Source organism: Buteo buteo, chromosome 12, assembly GCF_964188355.1.
Source record: "Buteo buteo chromosome 12, bButBut1.hap1.1, whole genome shotgun sequence".
Classification (NCBI taxonomy): domain Eukaryota; kingdom Metazoa; phylum Chordata; class Aves; order Accipitriformes; family Accipitridae; genus Buteo; species Buteo buteo.
Genome location: NC_134182.1, coordinates 15,790,244 through 15,808,415, shown reverse-complemented (window position 1 = coordinate 15,808,415; position 18,172 = coordinate 15,790,244).

The following is an 18,172-nucleotide window of genomic DNA, read 5'->3' as shown; positions in this document are numbered from 1 at the left end:
TCTGCCCACAAAGGTCTAAGTGTCCAGGTGACATGATTCAAGAGAGATTTGTATCTTGGCTCCTTAGAGAAAAGAACATACGTATGATGTTTTGCAGCTGTGATATTTGTATCTTCCAAGTCAGGAGGTTTTACCTGTAATAAACCTTTGTAACCACTCTCCTGGAAGAAGCAGCACATACTGGCGGGGTTAGATGGAGAAATGGGGACAGCTTAGCTTGGGGCGAGGACTGTGACGCTGCACCTTTGCCAGTAATGGTTTGCTGTCATATGCTGGGCTGTGAACTGTGGCAGATCAGCTGTTGTTTCATGAGCTGCAGAGCTGTCCTGGCAGGAAGGGTGAAAATGTCTGGTGTAGGTGTGGGAGGGAAACCTGGGGAACTACTGCAGAAGTTGCAGGGTAAGCCCTTTCCCTGCATGAATCAGAGCCCTCACTAAGAGACACAGGTTTAGCAGCAACCTGGAGACAAACACATGCCTTTATTGCTGTAATGAGGAACAGCGTGGAGACTGTGGGCCACAGGCAGGGAAATGACCTGTGTCTGTATGAGCAGCTGCTGCTGACCTGTCCACAAATTAGCATGAGCAATAAGCATGAAAAATGCACATAGGCCCATCGTGCACCGAGATCTCTGTCTGGAAGGGAAACAAAGCACGTGTTTTAGGAAAAAAAGCCAGAAAGGAAAGTCTGGTAGCACAGTCTGCTGAGTCCAGCATTCCTGCTCCTCACAAGGACAATGTTTTATGACGATGCCTGTTGTATAGGAAGATGTGGGGATACACTGGTAGGATGATTATATCTGATTTACTGTCACTTAGCATATGAAAAGCTTGCTAAAAAAGTGGGTGGGTGGTAGGAATGAGTTGTGATATTAGAAGAACCTGCTGAGCCACCTTTGTAACTACAGCATTGTTACAAGAGAAAGAGCAAAACCCAAATGAAGCGACCCACCTACTCTGCAATAATGAACAGCTTTGGTGGTAGAGCAGAAGTTCCCCCAGTTCCTGGAACAATCTTTTGTCTAATGCAGATTTGATCTCAGCCAGGGCTTAACCACCATCAGAAAGCATATTAAAGACATGTTCTCCTGCAGGTCATGTTTAGACCATGAAAACAAAATTTTTTTAAATATGTCAGTTGGCATGCTTAATTAATTAGGGTAAAAAAATTCAGTCTATCTAAAATAATATTTAAAATAATGAGTGTATAAATATGCATTTTTAAAAACTTATTGAATATGATTAGTCCCTTTTGATAAAAGTTATAATATATATTCAAAAATTTGCTACTTGCAGAACACAGACTAGTAAAAATAAAGCTATTTTCCCATTGTAGCTGTGGCCTAAAGCTGTTAGAGAGATTGTTGGTATTTTAACAGTGGTAGAAGAATTTAGCTGTCTCCTTAACCCTTTTCAGATCTGGTTTGGTTTTGCGATGCAGTTGGGATGTGCCTGGCTTAGTGAGTTTGCTAATAACCTAGCGATAGGTGCAGCACGGGCACCAAAGTTAAGGCCAAGAAGGTGGCACGCAGAAGTAATCGGGCCGCTGCAGCATCGCTGGCTGAGCGTTCAGGTTAGTGCTCATTCTGCCCAAGTCCTGTTTCACAAGCAAGCATTTTAAGGACGAGTTAAATGGGCTTGCTTGTTTAATTGTGCTAGGCTTTTGGCTTTAGGAGTGAATCATCCTCAGCGCGCATCCCCGGGCGCTGGCGATGCCTGTCGTGCGTGGGGGAGCTGCTGGCAGGGCGCCGGGCATGCGCGTGCCGGGGGCAGCGGCCACAGCTGTGGGCCCCGGGCACCCAGCGCACAGGAGTGGTTTGTACCTCCTGTACAACTCCCCGTGCACCATTCGGCGAAATCCCTGCGCTGGTACAGCCAGGGTCCCGTCCCCACCCTACGCTTTCCAACTGGAGGGGCTGCGCTGGCTGGGGACAGATGTTGCTACTTAAGTTTGTCTAATGAGTGTTGCTTTTCTTCCCCCTCTAAACGTAAGCATTTTTGTACCTGGTAAAATCCAGTACAGTTAAAAGACAAAGGGAAGCAGGAAAGCCGGTTATCTGTTTAGCTATGAGAAATCCCAAGCTCAGGTAACAGTAAACAGCACTAATTTCTTTTTTTGGCAGATGCCTAGGAGATTCTTACCTGTTATCTGTATAACCCAGCTTGGGAGGTGCATGTACACACATGGCTGGAGGCCTGGGGAGGTAAAAAGAGAAACGATGTCCCATCTGGCTTAAATATTTACATAGTTTTGGCTGAGTAGGAGAAGAATATTTGAGTTCAGTTGACCCAAGCTCAAAGGGTGTGTTTCTTCATTTCAATGGGGTAAGGGGCTCCTTCAGCTGAACTCCTTTTCTCACTTACCTGCATTTTCTGCTAAAATAGCTCCTGCCAGTGCTGTTTCAACACCAGCTCTGTGTCGTTAACCTTGTCCTCAGGTTTGAATGCCTCCAGACTGACCTTGTCGCCTGTGTAGGCAGAAGCCAGAAGTCTTGAAGAACAGACATTTTCTCTATGTACCTGTCTTGCTCCCACAGCAGGGGCTGGTGATGGTATCTCCTGCAGTATGCACAGCTCCCTCCCAACCCTGTGTGCTTATTTTTATTGTTCTGTGTTTAGTATTGTGCTTGGCTTTTGCAAATATTTTTGCTATTAGACTCTTAGGGAAGAGGACATAACTGTCTGTAAGGATTATGAGCAAATTGTTTTTGTTGACCATTGTTTTAAATTCTTGGTATTTGTAACCCATTTTATCTGCATGTGTGATTACAGCAAAAGCCACTGTAGGTGTATATATTTGTGGTTTTTTGCCAGCTAAAGAACAACATGAAATTTCCCCAGAGTTTTCCCTGTGACCCCTTTGTCTCCATCCCTTCCCCACCCTCCTTTTTTTCCTTGCATTTAGAAGTGTTGGCGAAGAATCCAGCATAAACTTAGCTGCATTCTCCTTCGTTTACGCTTCTCCTTCAAATGGGATGTCTGTTGTGGTCATGGTAGGGACTTAGAAGCCGCCTAATCTTAGTAACAGGCTACAGCTTTCTGCTCTTCTTCTGTTACCTCAGCATCCGCAGCCCTGGCAGTGCTAAGGTCTGTTCAGGCATGTCAGTCCACCAAAGCCTGAGGTTAAACAAATGTGGCTGGCTTTTGGTTTAATCTAAAGGCAAATAAAAAACACAGAGTTGTTAGTTGGCTTCTTTTTTTTTTAATTTAATTTTAAAGAAGAAGACCCCTGATTTCAAGTTATACTATGATTGTTTTGGCCCTGACTTTACTTTTGAATGGTTGGTAGAGATGGGTGCTTCTCTTAGAGGAACTATCGTGGACAGTAGGTCATAAGCAAGCAACAGTTTTAGTGAGCTTCACTTGTTCCTGGGAAATAGAAATTCCCTGTGCCTACTAGAAGCACATCTTGGCAACAAAAGATGGTTTCTTCTGGAACTCTGAGCTGCCTCAGCCTTGCAGGATGAGGCTGCACAATGCGTTGGCTTCAGCAGTAGACCTGGGTGAAAACACTTCCCAGCCCTCCTCTCCTCCTCCCTCTCCCGTGCCAGGCTTCCCTGCTCCCTTGGCTGTGCCAGTCGGCAGTCAGTGTGGTGGTGGCAGTGGAGGCGAGTGAACTACAGAGAAACACCCTGAATTAAATCATCCCCATCCCCCAGGTCTGTGGGAGGAGGAGAGAGAGCAAGGAGCTGCGATGCAGAAGGGGAATGAGCCCACCACGATGGATGCAGGGGTGAACGTTTGCAAAGCCAGCTGCTCTGCCAGCAACATGTGCCCCTTCTCCCCAGCGCGGAGGGCAAAGGGTTCCTGGTCTGCCAGGAGGCCTGCCAAGGTCTGGGTAGGCAGCAACAATTTCTGTGGTCCGCCCTTCATCCTTTTTGCTGTTGGTTGCATAGTGTTATGGTGACATTTTGTGAAAAGTCAATAAAAGCAGAATACACAAATGCCAGAGTGAAGTGCTGAAGGCTGTATCGGTGGTGCCATCCTGCATCAGTTGACCCCATTGCTGTTAGCCCAGCCTTGTCTCTGTTTACCTGGAACAAAACCTGAATCCAGTGTGGAGCTGAGCAAAAAAGAATAAGCAGAGGCTCTTGTAGGCAGAAGTATGAAGAATCTGGCTAAGAACAGTGAACTAACTGCAGCAAAAAATGCATTTGGCAGATATATCCTTTCTCTTTACAAATATTATGCAAACGTTCTTTGATTTTTTTTTTAATTTTTTTTACCAACTTTTCATCTTGCTCTGTGAATAGTTAGAGGGAGCATAGCTGAGTCTGGAGGGTACTTGTAAATTATTTGAATATTTGATATTTGCTTTACCTCTATTGGTTGCTTGCAGTGTGCTGGTTTGTGGTTTTGGTGGGGTTTTTTTTCATTTTTTGATACCTGCCTTGGGAATTCCCAAACCACAAGAAGCTTTTATATTAGCTCTGCAAATGCTCTCAATGCAAATAGTTGTGCCAGTCTTTTAGCATATCTTCATTAATGGATATATGTTTGCACAAGAACCTGCAGTGTTATCCATGTTTGTGAACCTTCTTGAAGATGGAACTAAATTGCTATGAATGTTTGTAGTAAGCTCATGAAAAAAAACCTTGAATGACATGAATTTGCAGGGTTTTCTTGAACAAATACCCGTAAATACTTCTCCTTTCCCCTGCTGTACTATTTTCTCCAATATACATGTAGCTGGGAAAAGCGGTACCTATATGTTTTAAAAAATGAGAGCTTCATCACCTATCACTGGAAAGGATATGTTTGCGTGAGCTGAGTATAAAATAATTCCTTAAACTCTTGCTGTGGAGTAGGGAGAAGTGTGGGCCATTAAGCCCAGCTGCTTGCAGAGAGATGAAGAGTGAAAAGCAGGGTGAATTATGCCTGTCCCACACCATTGCTTACTGGAAACAAAACCTCTCTGTACTGGTAAAACAGGACTAGAGTCTGGAGCATACGTGATTGTCCCAAAGCAGAGAGCAGTGTTGGTGCTGGTCTGGCAGCGAGGCCTCCTGCCTGGCTTGGTTAATGATAGAGACCAGCTGCGAGAGTTGTTCGCTCGGGTCATAGGGGTGGTAGCACTGTTCTGGTAACTGCTCCACGCTCCTGAATGGAGACAGTTCACCTGGGAAGGCTCCCATCCTTATCGGGCGTTTTCTGAAATGAGTGCTCCAAGTTCCTACATGCAGCCTTGTTTGTTCATAAAGCCCTCTTGTAAGGATGTCTATTACAGCACCCCTTTTGTCTCCATCAAGATAGGAAAATTCAGTGTAATTAGTGAAGCCTGTTGTTTGCATATTAAATATTGTAGTCCCTTCAAATTTGTCTCATCACATATATGACACACTCTGTCTCTGCTTGAATTGTTTTGACTAGCTCTCATTTACCTGAAAAAAATTCTTTTTCTAGTTTGGGGAGGGCTATATGGTTTGGTTTTTTGCAGTGGTTCGTGTTTTTTTTTTATGCCTTGGTATTTTAGAAATTCTTGGGTTGTCTTTGAAGGTGTTTCATGTTGGAGCAAGTGTAATCCCTTTTTGCAAAAGGGGAGACAGCTTTGACTCCTTTTTTTTTCCCAGAGGTGTAGAGTTTTCAGAAAATATATGCATATCTATCAGTCAGTTGCTTTTTAGCTTTTTTTCTTTGTGTCTTACTGTTCAAGTCTTAGCAGAAAGGATGTTGTGTTGTCTGCTGTGTCTGTGGTTTTGCCCTGTGTTTGTAGAGAGTGTATATATTTACTATTTTGGTGAAATATATGCCTATCCATTATTATGTTATACAAATGGGCTTTATCTGTTCAGCCTATGTTGCTTGATTATGAATGCATGATTTGTCCTGAGGAAATAATTTAATTCTGGCAGTACCTCCTGGTTTTCGTTCTGACAGGCCTTATCAGATAGCATAGACTTTGAACTTTGCATGTCTCTTCCTTTTTGTCTGTTACTTCTACTAGCACATGTAGAAGTAACATTGAGTCTATGCATGGCCTGATATGTATGCAACTCTTGTAATACACTCTAAAAGTTTTGGGGTTGCTATCAATAACTCTTACAATAAGTTCTTTTGTGGTTTATGGTCATTTTCTACTCAAATGGTTTCACTTCCTTATCTACTTAAGGCAGATAAACAGATCTGCCGTTAGATTAATTGAAACAGGAATATAGAAATACATACTGTGGTTGTGAGGATGGCTCCTTGATGATGCTATTGGTCTTTCCAGTTCAGGCTCAGGATAGACGTGCACAGCTGCCCCTCACACATGGTCCTATGCATGCAGGAACTACCATAGCATTTCACAGAAAGACTATAGCCTTTACATATAAAACCGTCAAGTTACCCAAGGCAGAGAAGACACATCCTGCGTTACCATGAAAAGGACCTATTTAAAATTTTTCTACAGTTATATCTTTTGCTCTTCCACATATTTTTACTCCTATATGGCTTGCTACAGTAAGAGACTATACCAAGAGACTTGTCAAAGCAGAAATTTTGAAATTCTAACATCAACATTTAGCAGTCCCAGCATTAAAGTGATTTCTCCACCTCTGAAGCGTGCTAGGATAGGTACTTTGGTGTTTGGAGAGCTGCTAGGGTAGCTTTCTGTTGTCTGCGTGACTACTTGGACTGCTGAATGTAGGGTAATGTCTAGAAATTTAGAGAATATTGCTTTCAGGAAAGGGCTGGTGACAAAAGACAGTTCATGCAGAGGAAGTAATAAATGCTGGACAGCTTTGGCTTTTTGCCTATCTCTTCATGCTTAAATGTTGAACTTGGTCAGAAATAAGTGGCCTCCTGTGAGTACGTGAAATCAGAATCCTAAAAGTATTTATAATACATACAAGCAAAGAACCCAAATGCCAACAATACAAACTAAGAAGGCTCTGATTCCTCTCTAAGGATACCAAAAAAGACAGAAAGGGGCAGATCCTGTTGAACTATTGATGAGCAATAGCTGCCATAGATTCCAGAAGCACCAGGAGCAGCAGATTGAAGAAGCCCTTGTAAAGTTCCAGCTGCACTCCAGAAATGTCTTCAAACTGCAGAAAACACAGGAAATATGCCATGCAAAAAGTTTTCATCAGCCATTGCCAAGAAGTGCTTGGTTAATACTGGTGGTACAAAATGGATGATTTGTTGGAACACCAAATCTCAAAAGTCAAACTATACCTTAGTGATAAGGACAGAAATGATGTAATTTTGAACAGGGCTCCTTGGAAAGCTAGAAATAAGCCTGTCAAATATGACAGCTATGTTCCAAAATAGTGAGGTAGCTCACATCAAAACCAGAGTGTAAACAGAGAGAAGAAGAAGTAAAAAAACCAAATAAAGTTTTGGGCAGGAAAAAATGCATAGAAGAAAGCAGGAAAAGATGAACAAATGAGAAGGAAGTTCTGGGGAGAAGAAAATACTGCTGTATTGAAAAATGCTCTAAGTACAGTGCCACCTGCATCAATTGTCACTGACGATATAATTATTGAAAAGTTTGTAAGTATATGTAGACAAAAAAAGAAATATAATAATGCCTGTACAAGACAGCACTCCAACTCTAGAATAATAATATGAAACAGTTGTAAACCTCAATCTAACACCAGCACAGGGCAGCTGCATGCAGACAGGAAACTGTATGCCATGTACAGGGTGCGTTATCAGTAAAGGCATTGCACTGTTAAAGGGAAGAATGTGAAAATGTAATCAAGCACTGTAAATATTAAAATCTTCATAATGGATCATCCTCATTCCACTATGCCAATATAAAACACAGGGAAGGCACCAAGAGGAGCTTTAGGAGATGAAGGTGCAGTTGGTACTGACACTGTCAAAGTCACTGCTAGTCACCAATATTAGTAAATTCATAACCCTTGTGACACGCAAAATGGGACAGACAAGTGTTTCATATAATAGAGACACAAGGAACTCTAGAAATCTGGTCTCAGCAGACATATAATGTGGTATCCCTACAGCAAAACTGCTGAAAGATTATCAAAATGTTTTTGAAGGTCTGAGATTTCTTCCAGGCGCTCTGCATCTGGAAAAAGATTAAAGAATTCAGCTGCTATAGCACTTGCCCCACAGAGTAATTGCTGTATGAGGAGGAAAAAATGTGAGCTATAGAGAAACTGAGGAGGGGGAAGAAAGCTAACATTGACAGTTGCAAAGGCTACCCAGGGAATCAGCATACGGTCATCATGGAAAGCCAGGCAAGTTGTGATTTTTGCAAAGCTGAGCTCCTCAGAGCTCACTACAAAGTGTGTGTGATTGAGGAACCAGTGGCAAAAATGAAAGGCAGCCATCTTTGGCACTGAGTATTGAGGATACTGGCAAACTGATGCGGAAAACACCTACCTTACCACATTCTGGGCATGAGCAAGTAAACATAGATGGTTGAGGATGGCATTTAAGATTAAAGCTGCAATGAAGATTATTAGTGCTGCCAATAAGATAAATTAACGGACAGTGTCTGTTACTGATGATACTTTCGTGGACTGATACGGGGCAGAGGAGTGGAAGCTGTGTCAAATCAAAACCACATTCATCAACCTGTTGGGAACAGTCAGGGAAGTAGCTCCATAGCAGAATGGAAGCAAGATAAAGCAGTGGTTGTCTGCAATACTGTATTTAGGATGTGGTTTCTGGATTGTGATGTCCTGACCCCAGTAGGGCCAGCTCTACGGTAGATACCCACAGTGAATTGGTATTTACCTTCTTGATCAATTTAAGCTCTTACCAGTTCTCAAATTCTCCCTGAGAGTATATATTCCCAGCTTCTCAGCAGCCACTTGGATATCTGGATACAAACATGTGGCATGAGATATTTTCCAGACATCCTGCACCTGATACGCTTGCCTGTGCCACCCATAGACAGTGGCACAGCCATCACTTATGTAACTGTGCTGGTGACCCTACTGTTCTCTCTGGAAATTATATCAAACATGATGCCAGTGAGATACTTCTTGAGGTGTTTGCTAAAAAGGGTAGTTAGTGGCTTTTATGTCACACCATCCTGATTACCAGAGCTAAGACTAAATCACACTGAAAAGGGATTTTGGTAATAAGGGGTTTTTTTTGCATGAGAAATGTGAATTTTGGTCTATATGGTGACAGTCTATTGTAACATAAACACGATGACTATTGGAAACGCAAGCACCTGAGGAAATTTTGAAATTAAGCCTTGTGAACTTTAATGATGGAAATGCCTCTTCTGAACTAGGCAACATTGTACTTTCTCTAAAGAGCCACTGAAAAAGTCTTTACTGGGAAGTACCTGTTTCCTGCCTCAGCCTGGCACTTCCCTTGTTACTGGGAACGTGCTTGAGAAGCAGCCCCATATGCCTGTCTCAAACCTCGGTTGCAGTGGTCAGCATGGTCTTGCAGATGCCACTGTCAGAACTGCTCTAAAGACCTGCAGGCTCCTATCCTGGTGACTCTAGCTGCAGATCTGGTTGTCTGCCCAGCTGTAGAAAAGGACTGAAGGCATTTGAGCAAAAAATGACCATCAATCACAAGAAAAAGTGTCACTAAAACTTCTGATAGTAACCCCACAAGTGTTTTAATGCAGTGTTTCAAATAAAGTGTACAGTACTGTAAAAGAGACTGATGAGTATATGATTAACAACGTTATGTAAAAAGACTTTGTAGCAATAAATTGTGCAACTGAGTAAGATTGTGAGATCCTCAGCCTGATAGAGAGAATAAGGAACACAGATATGGCCCAGTGTGTGGGCAGTGGCTGGAAGGAACTGTGGAACTCAACGCTCAACACAGACAGACGTGTAAGAAGGGACAGATGTAGGGGAGGAGTTGCACTTATCTCCCAGAGTTATCGAAATGAGCAAAAAGTCCAAGATAACATCATCTGAAAGCAGCTGGATCAGTTTATTGAGAGCAGAAAATATTTAAGAAAAGATATAGTGAAGCAACAGATTAAAATGCTAGTAATATCATATTCTTGTCATAATAACCCCAGTTAGCCAATACTTGATGAGCTGTTGTAAAACATGATGCAATGAAGCCAAGGGAAAAAAGATAAAGAAATACACAGCATTGCTGAAAGGCCTTGGAGACCTTTTCACCTGAAGCCATACAAATTGCCTCGTTGTAAATTAGTGTTTGGATTTTGAGAAATCATTTGAATTGTTAGATGTTGTTATTGTGACCATCATAGACAGAGCAATGATGCTTCCAGGTAATATGGTGTCCCAGACTCTGCAGTTTCCATTGGTGGACTCCATGGTGCTGGTGTTGAGTTTGGGCAATTTACTTGGCAAAGAGAAATCTGTCATAATGCATTATTGACATTCTACAACTGTTCAAGTGGTGGGACTAAGTCAGCATTTTGGGTTGCTAAGGTTCTCTTAGACAAAGCTGCAGCAAGGGAAGAAAATAGATGGAAAGCTATTCTTGCCTGAAGAAAATTATCAGAGAAAACGTAAGAATATCCTGCTACAAAATTTGGTGTCAAGTTGTGCTGGGACTTTGGTGCCTATTTCTCCAGCCTGCAGCCTGCAACAACTGTCTGAGAAATAATTGTCTTGGTGCTCTGTAGAGTCCGTTCAGACTTATCTTTCCAGGCTCTGTATGGGTGGTTCCCTATGAAAATCATTATTTATTTAGCCTTTGACTCCTAAAAGATTAGCTTCTGAGGCCCAAGTTAGTTTTTCATCCCTCGAGATGCGATATGTACTGGCTTTCAGATGATAAGTGTAGGGGAGAAGCCGTTCCATGTAGTTTACAAGACAAGGGATAAAAGAAACTTGAACAGTGCGATGTGGACCCACTGGTGAAAGAGGGACAGGCCTTTCAGAGCAGACTTCCAAGAGTTCTGGGCTTCATAGAGGCATGCATTTAGTGAGCAACCAAAAACCATGGAATTTTTTTCCCCTTCATCCTTCAAACTGGAATGTGTAGGATTTCTGTTTATATGTGTTAGTAGTCCTTCTGAGTTCCAGAGGCAGCCCATATATATAGCCATTCCTATGAATAAGTAGTCTCAGAGTTGAGATTTCATTTCGTACTGCTTCGCTCCCCTAGAGAAGGGGAGTTTTCATTCACTTGCTCATTAAGAGCACACACTGCTCACATAATGGCCAGTACTTGCAAGTCTCTTTCCAGGCCAAAATAAGCAGCCCATGAGGCTGAGTTGGCCCGAGTGATTTGTCACTTTCCTCATGAAGCTATTTTGGCCTTTTCTTTCCTTTTTTTTCTCTCTCTTTTTTTTTTTTTTTCTATTGTGAATAGACAGCTGCTTATCTGGTGTTTGCAATTTATTAAAGACCATGTGCTGAAGAGTTACTCTAAAATTACGTGAGCATGGAAGGAAGGCACACTCGCTACAGTGACAAATGATGAGATGCAGATGAGCAACAGTAGTAGCTTGGGTTTAGGACAGGGAGGCAGCAAGTCCTGACAACTTTCTCACACTCCTTCTCTCTGACGCACTGAATAAGTTACTTCCCTGCCTCAGTTTCTCTGTCTGTAAAAATGTAAGAACAATGTGATGATGATAGTTTGCTTCCCCTAAAGGGGCTTGAGTGGATTAATTACTTAATATCTTTAAAATGCTTTGAAGGTGAAAAGTATAGTGTAGATATAGTCTAGGACCAAACATTCATATTAATGAGAATATTATTCTGGAAGTTCAGCACAACATGCAATATAGAAAAGTGCATTTATAGTGGTGCAGTTAGTTAATATTCATGGATTTGTTCTCAGCTCAGAAATTTGCAGTGAATGCAAAGATGGGAAAGAGAATAAGGGATTACTGTAGAACAGGGCAGAATGCATGTTGTAGACTAATACAACACGTCATTTTGCCACTGTAAAAGCATCTTCAGACATCTGCAAGGATTTTCATGTACTGGAGCTGGAACAGGAGAAAAGGAATTAGATCTTGGTAGATTTGCTGCAATAATAATAGTAATAATAATAATAATAATAATAATAATAATCCGTTTTCCCTTCCAGGCAAAGCCACGGGCCTAGACCTTGCTTGTGGTGTTTAGTCACCTTTGCACTTTATCTTACCTGTAAATCTCAGGCTGGGAATCAAATTGCAGCCCTCCTCACCAGGTTAAGTCACTGTGATCCACCTTCTATTGTTAAGGAGTCATTGCTAAACCAAATGCAGGAGGAAAATTACCTGTCCTGGGGTGAAAAGCAGAGGGGCAATGCTGTCCTTCTGTCTTGGGGAACCTGAGGGTGATGAGGCAGGGGAATGCTGAATTTTTAGCTTTGAGAACCAAACCTTCTTTTTTTTTTTTTTTACTTTTTTTTTTACTTTTTTTTTTTTACCTTTTTTTTTTTTTTTGCTTTCACAGCAATATTTCTTTGCGTCTCTGATGTGTGGTCCTGAAACCATTATGACTTCTATCCTTTCCCTTGAGTTAATATTTAATCCCTTCTTAAACATTAACCTTGGCTAGAGTTGCTTTTGTAAAAGAGGACTGCTGTGCTAATAACACTAATCATTTCCTTTGAAAAGCATGGGAACAATGTGGAGCACTGTACACTGAAAAGTAAACTGTCTTTTAATGACACATGTTACTGTTTCGCAACACAAATATTTTTTTTTGCTGTTTCTTCCGATGTTTACAAACTGTTCCTGCCCAAACTGCAATCCATGAATATTCTGTGGTGAACCCACCTCTTGTGCCTACACCTTTGTTGTGAAGCAAAGCAGTAAGGCAGAGATCAATGTCCTCTTACTCTCACCAGTTCATGTGGTATTAAGTCAAGTGCAAGTCAAATATAAATATATATGTAGCTATAACTACCAGATGAATGGCACTTGGCACAAACATTTCTTAAACACAGACATCAGGAAGAGAAATTTTTTATTTTATTTTTAAGTTATCAGGCACCAAAGACTGCACGGTCAAATGAATACTAGCCATTTCTGCAGAGGTGCATGCATGGGTACAGTACCCTTGAGGTGGGAGCCCAGCTGGCCTAATTCCCCCCACCTCCCTGCCATGGGCAATGGGCATTCAGGGCCTGGGGACTGTGGGCAGCAGAGGCTAGAAGAAGAGGAGGACCTGTTTCCAGACACTCCCGGCAGGCACAGCATTGCAGGTGGAAGCAGGTTGCTAGAGGAGGTTTGGGCTGGACCATGCCGAGTGCCTCCATCGGGGCCTGGAAACCCCGGGTAAGCGGTGTGAGGCAGCCAGCAGTGCAGACCTGAATGTGGGGCATTGCCCCGCAGCTGGAAAAGCCTTTTCCACTTGTGTCCCACTCAGAGTTTAGCTATCCTCCTTATCTGAAATATGAGCTAACGTCAATTTTTCTCCCTTTTCTTACAGAGGAGTGAGGCTCCTCTATAAGCAGCATTTTAGGTAATTAATGGACATTAAAAGAACAAAAATATTTTTCCCTTCAAAAATCAGTGTGCATATCAGCACCTTCACTGTTGGACTATTTCAGGGTCTGAAATACCTGTAGTATTATATAGTCTGTACTCTGAAAGCGGTACATGGAAGCAAAACCCAGGCAGGGAAGGTATTTTGTGTTGGGGAGGTGAGTGCAGTGAGGAGGGCCAGGCTTGGTGCCTGCCCCATGCAAGTCAGGGCCGTCCAGGGAGGTTTAGGGTAAAGGGGGAGAGTGGCAGATTTAATGTCATTTTGGGCTTATGTCACTGTGAACAGGAGTGAAGGGTTTTGAAGCAGATTCCTTAGGACCCAGACCCAGTAATGGTGGCTGTGTTAGGTGCTGCTGGCAGGCAGAGGTTTAAAATCATCTCTGCTAACATAACTGCCTGCACCATCCCGGGCACCAGGGCCTTGGGCCACGATGGCAGAGCTACCAGAGGTGCCAGATCCAGCACTTAGTGCTGTCGTCACCCTGACTCACAGGGCCTCATCTCCCATGAACGCTGCTGCCACCAACGCGCCTGGCTGAGCAGGGGTGGCGGCAGCGCAGGACCAGAGAGGATACTGAGGACTGAAGGAGGTGCTGCCAGGGTGGCCAAGGAGAAAAGATGTGTGGTGGTGTGACAAAATTTTTTATTTAACTGCTTTGCGGGAATTTTTTGTCAAGGAAGGGGTGTATGCTGCAGTCACATGTCCTTGCTGGATGCTGACAAGGGATGATGAGACTCCACCAGGGCCTCCCATGGGAAGTTATTAAACCCATGTATTCTGGTTTATTTCTCCTCTAGGAGATGATAGAGAGCCTCATTGATGTTGCAGTCCCAGAGACCTCTTGGCTGCCCATGAATGTCCCTCCCTATGTCAGCATGGAGAGTGTTTTTCCGTGAGGAAGAGTGGGGCCAGTGACTGGGCTGATCGGGAGCTGAGAGAGGAGAGGACCTCCTGTCTGGGAGGAGGCACTGAGAGGGTGGGGGTGAGGTAGGAGGGGGTATCCTGGGTCGTGGGTAGCAGAAATAAGAGGAGCAGTTTCTGGACACCTATGGCTGGTGTAGCTCTGCTCTTCTTGCCAATGCTGTTCTGAGTACAGTTAGTGCAGGCTTTCAGCCCTCTGCTGATGCAATTAACTTCTCCTAGATACCTTTTCTGCAGGGCAGGAATTGTCCTAATTATTTTGCGGTTCTGGCAAAATAAATTTTTGTTGCTGTTCCCCCCCCATTTGCGTAGTAAGCCATGCTGACCAGTCAGCAGCTCTGCAGAAAGCATCTTAGAAATGCTGCCCCTCCAGTTCTGCCAGCCTGGGTCACTGCCCAGTTTATCTCCTTGGATGTGCTGGCCTCACTGAACTCCCCCATGCTCCTCTTTGTACTTCAGCAGTCCTAGAAACAGAAGAGATCTTGGAGCAAAGGGCTTGTTCAGGAGTTTGGCACATGCTGTTTTGCAGGAGAAGTGGGAACAGAAAATCAGGCTATTATATATTTCATAAAAGGAGAAGAAAAGGTTGAAAATTCCTTCCCCCCAAAAGCCCTGAAGCTCAGGCACTGCTTTGCTCTCTTCTCTTCCTTCTACCTTGTGAAAATTATACCAGTCCAACAAGCTCCTTTACTCCTCACCCCGTACTTCCTGGAAAACAAAGACACACCGAACTGGAAAGGACCTCTTGGGTTAATGAGTCTAGGCACTCCTGTCTCAGCAAGCATGTTGCATTTGCACGATCCTTTTCTTAAATTCATGAGCTTTCTTCTAAAAGCCAAGTATGTTTTTCTGGAGCCAGAACCCTACAGCAAGCCATTGGACTAGCCTAGTGACTAGTACCTTTCTTGTAATTTGTAGCAAAAAAACCCCAACCCCCCAAACCCCACCCCCAAACCAAACCAAAACCAACCCCGCAACATCCAGTTGACATCAAATGTCAGCATCGTCCTGCAGTTTCTTCTGCCTGACAGAGGTAACCCTGCTATCTTTCAGCCTCCAGGAGCTGTTTTGCTGCCCGCCCAGCCGAACTTGATGCCTGGGTGCCCCTTGCTCCCTGTGCCTCCTGGCCAGCCGGCTGGGCTGACTCCCTGCCTGACCTAATTAGTGTGTCGCTGCCTCTGCTATCGCTGCCTCTGCCAGCTCTCTGCCCAGACAGGCTTCCCTTTGACTCAGACCAACCTGCTGCGCAGAGTAACAATAGGTAGGAAGGTGTGGAAATGTTTTTGATGAGAAGATTGGCATAAGAAAGCTTCACAAAAAGGAGTGGTATTTGCAGGAGCCGGAGGTAGCTAGAAGGCGGGAGGCTGCTTTACCTATTAGACAGGGCCTCTGTGGGATGTGCAGAGCTAAACTGAGACCAAAATAGGAAAGAAATAGGCAATCAGCGTGGAAATAAGGGCAGATGGACCTAAAACTCAGCTGCGGGGAAGAGAGCTCAGGCTGCCGTTTATCAGGAAAGGACAAGAAGCACCACAAGCAGAAGGGCGGCACAATCAAATCAGTAGGCAAGGAGAAGGATTTCGACAGTTAAACTGATGTGTTCTTGCACTGACAGATACATCACTGTGGTACAGCGAGCTGTGTTTGTGTTAGGTGGCAGGTATGAGATGACTGTGCGCTGTGCAATGCCGAAATATAAACTTCTCTCTTTCTTTGTATAAAAGTTCCAAGGATATCCCAAACACAAGACTCTGCATTTCAGGTTTCTCTGTTTAGTCTGTGCACTATAATTTAATCTAATATGACAAAATATTTGTAAGCATACATTTGTTTTGTCATATGTGTATTTTACTTCTGATCTGAAGCAGAATTAGCATCTCATTTGTGATGCTCTTTCTTTAAAAGAAAGGAGAAAGGCCTCCTCTCCAGTGCTGGCCCAATCTTTTGCAAATCTACCGCGATCAAGTTTTATGACCCAGGGTCATACTAATCCCAGGTGGTCATGTAGTTACTACAGTTTCACTGCTAGAACAAGGTTTGCACACTGCAAAGTGATGCAGCATCTGTTTCTGGCTGGGGTAATTCTGGACGTCTGCATGGACCCGCTCCGACCTCTTGGCCTCCTTTGTAAATAGATTTGGTGGCTCTTTGAACCAAGAAATGCCCCTTTTCTGCTCATTCAGCTTTTTCTTCCTTGCTCGCATGCTTCCCAGGGCGGGGGGGTTTAGTGGGGTTCTGGACTCGATGTGACTTTGGAGTTTGAAGTTGCATGTTGGGGGTTGGGGGAGGGACGTTTGCTCAGATTTTGTCTCCTGCTTCATAAAAATTTGCGTTGCTATTGACTTGCAGATAAGTAATCTTCCTAGGACAAAGGTTACAGTAAAACTGCAAAACCATGTAACTAGCAAACTTTATGGATTCAGTGGATGGACTATGGGCGCAGATATCAATAGTTCAGTAGTCTTAAAAACTCAGCTTCTGGTTTTCTTTCTTTCCAGTTAATGTTCCCATACCTCAGTTTCACCATGTGTCAGATAGGAATAATGACAATTTTTACTTTATAAATCACTGGTGATTCTTAGAAGGCAGTATAATACTATATTAATTAGTCTGGGGCAAGGTGAGATAAAGCCCCAGAGATTCCTATTGTCTGGGCTTATCTTCTAACAGGTATGCTATGAGTCTGTTTGTTTGTTTTATGCTTGTGAAAAGGAAAACTCCATCAAAAAGTGTGATATTGCTTATATAAACGCTGCCATGACTCTGCTGGTGACAGACTGTTATTTATTAGAAACCCATACAACTTCTAGAGTTCAGTTTAAGTTGTGTTGATTTCTTGATCCATTGCTTTAAATTATGTTTAAATTCATTGATTCAAATGACACTCAGAAAATAAGTGTTCTCAACTGGTGTGCAGTTTCCTTATGTGCCTCTTACCCACAGGAGGAAAAGCTGAAGGTGTTGGTGTGGAGCAAGGCAGGAGCGATATGATGCATGACTACTTAACACGAAGGCCCTGCTCAGTGCTGGGCAGGATTTTGGCACGTGCATGTTCCCACCCTCCGCCTCTGCCCTGGGACCTGCGGAGGGGAAAGTGGGTGATGCCACCTCCTGTTTTGTCTGCCCTGCAAACGGAGGTTGTCAGTCTCCAGAAATGTCAGCCCCTGTCAAGCAGCGTTCAACAGCTCTAAATTCGCTAGTGGCGTTAATTTACTTTAAATGCTTTTCCCCTTTCAGAGTCTCTGCCCTTTGTCAATGGGATGGGACCGGCCTCCTTTTCAGTTTGAAATGTGGAAACTTTTCTGCTCACTTGCCAGACAAGCTCTATGTTGGATGTAGCAAATGCAGTTTGATATCTCCAGCAGACTGTCTCCTCTCTGTTGTGTATCTTACCCTGTAAACTCTTCTCAACCTGGAGGCAAAAGCTGAAATGTCACAAAGCAGGCAGCTGCTTCTTCCTAAAACACCTGTGAGTCAGTTCCCAGTGGGCATGAAGATGAAGATAACCTGGAAGGCTTGCAGGGGCAGGCTCCATTCATCACCTCGCAGTTCCTTGCTAATCTGTTTTAACCCTCCCAGACACTTTTTTCATCAGTCTTACAAAACATTTCAAGCGTCTTGTCAGTCAGGAGGGACCGTGTTGACCACTGGATATAGGAGGAAGCTGGGGTCCAGGAACGTCTGACCTGAATCTTAAACTGGCATGCATTTGAGGTGTTTGTGAGGTTTGATTTCAATGAATAATGACAGCTATTCTTATTTCCATTATTGTGACACTGCACATGGGACACCTGACAGTCCACAAACTGGTTTTGTTGTATGTTGTCACCCTAGTGATGCAGTTACCTTTCAGTAATAATTACACAACATTAACCGTGATACAGAGATAACTGCTGAATTATTTTTAAT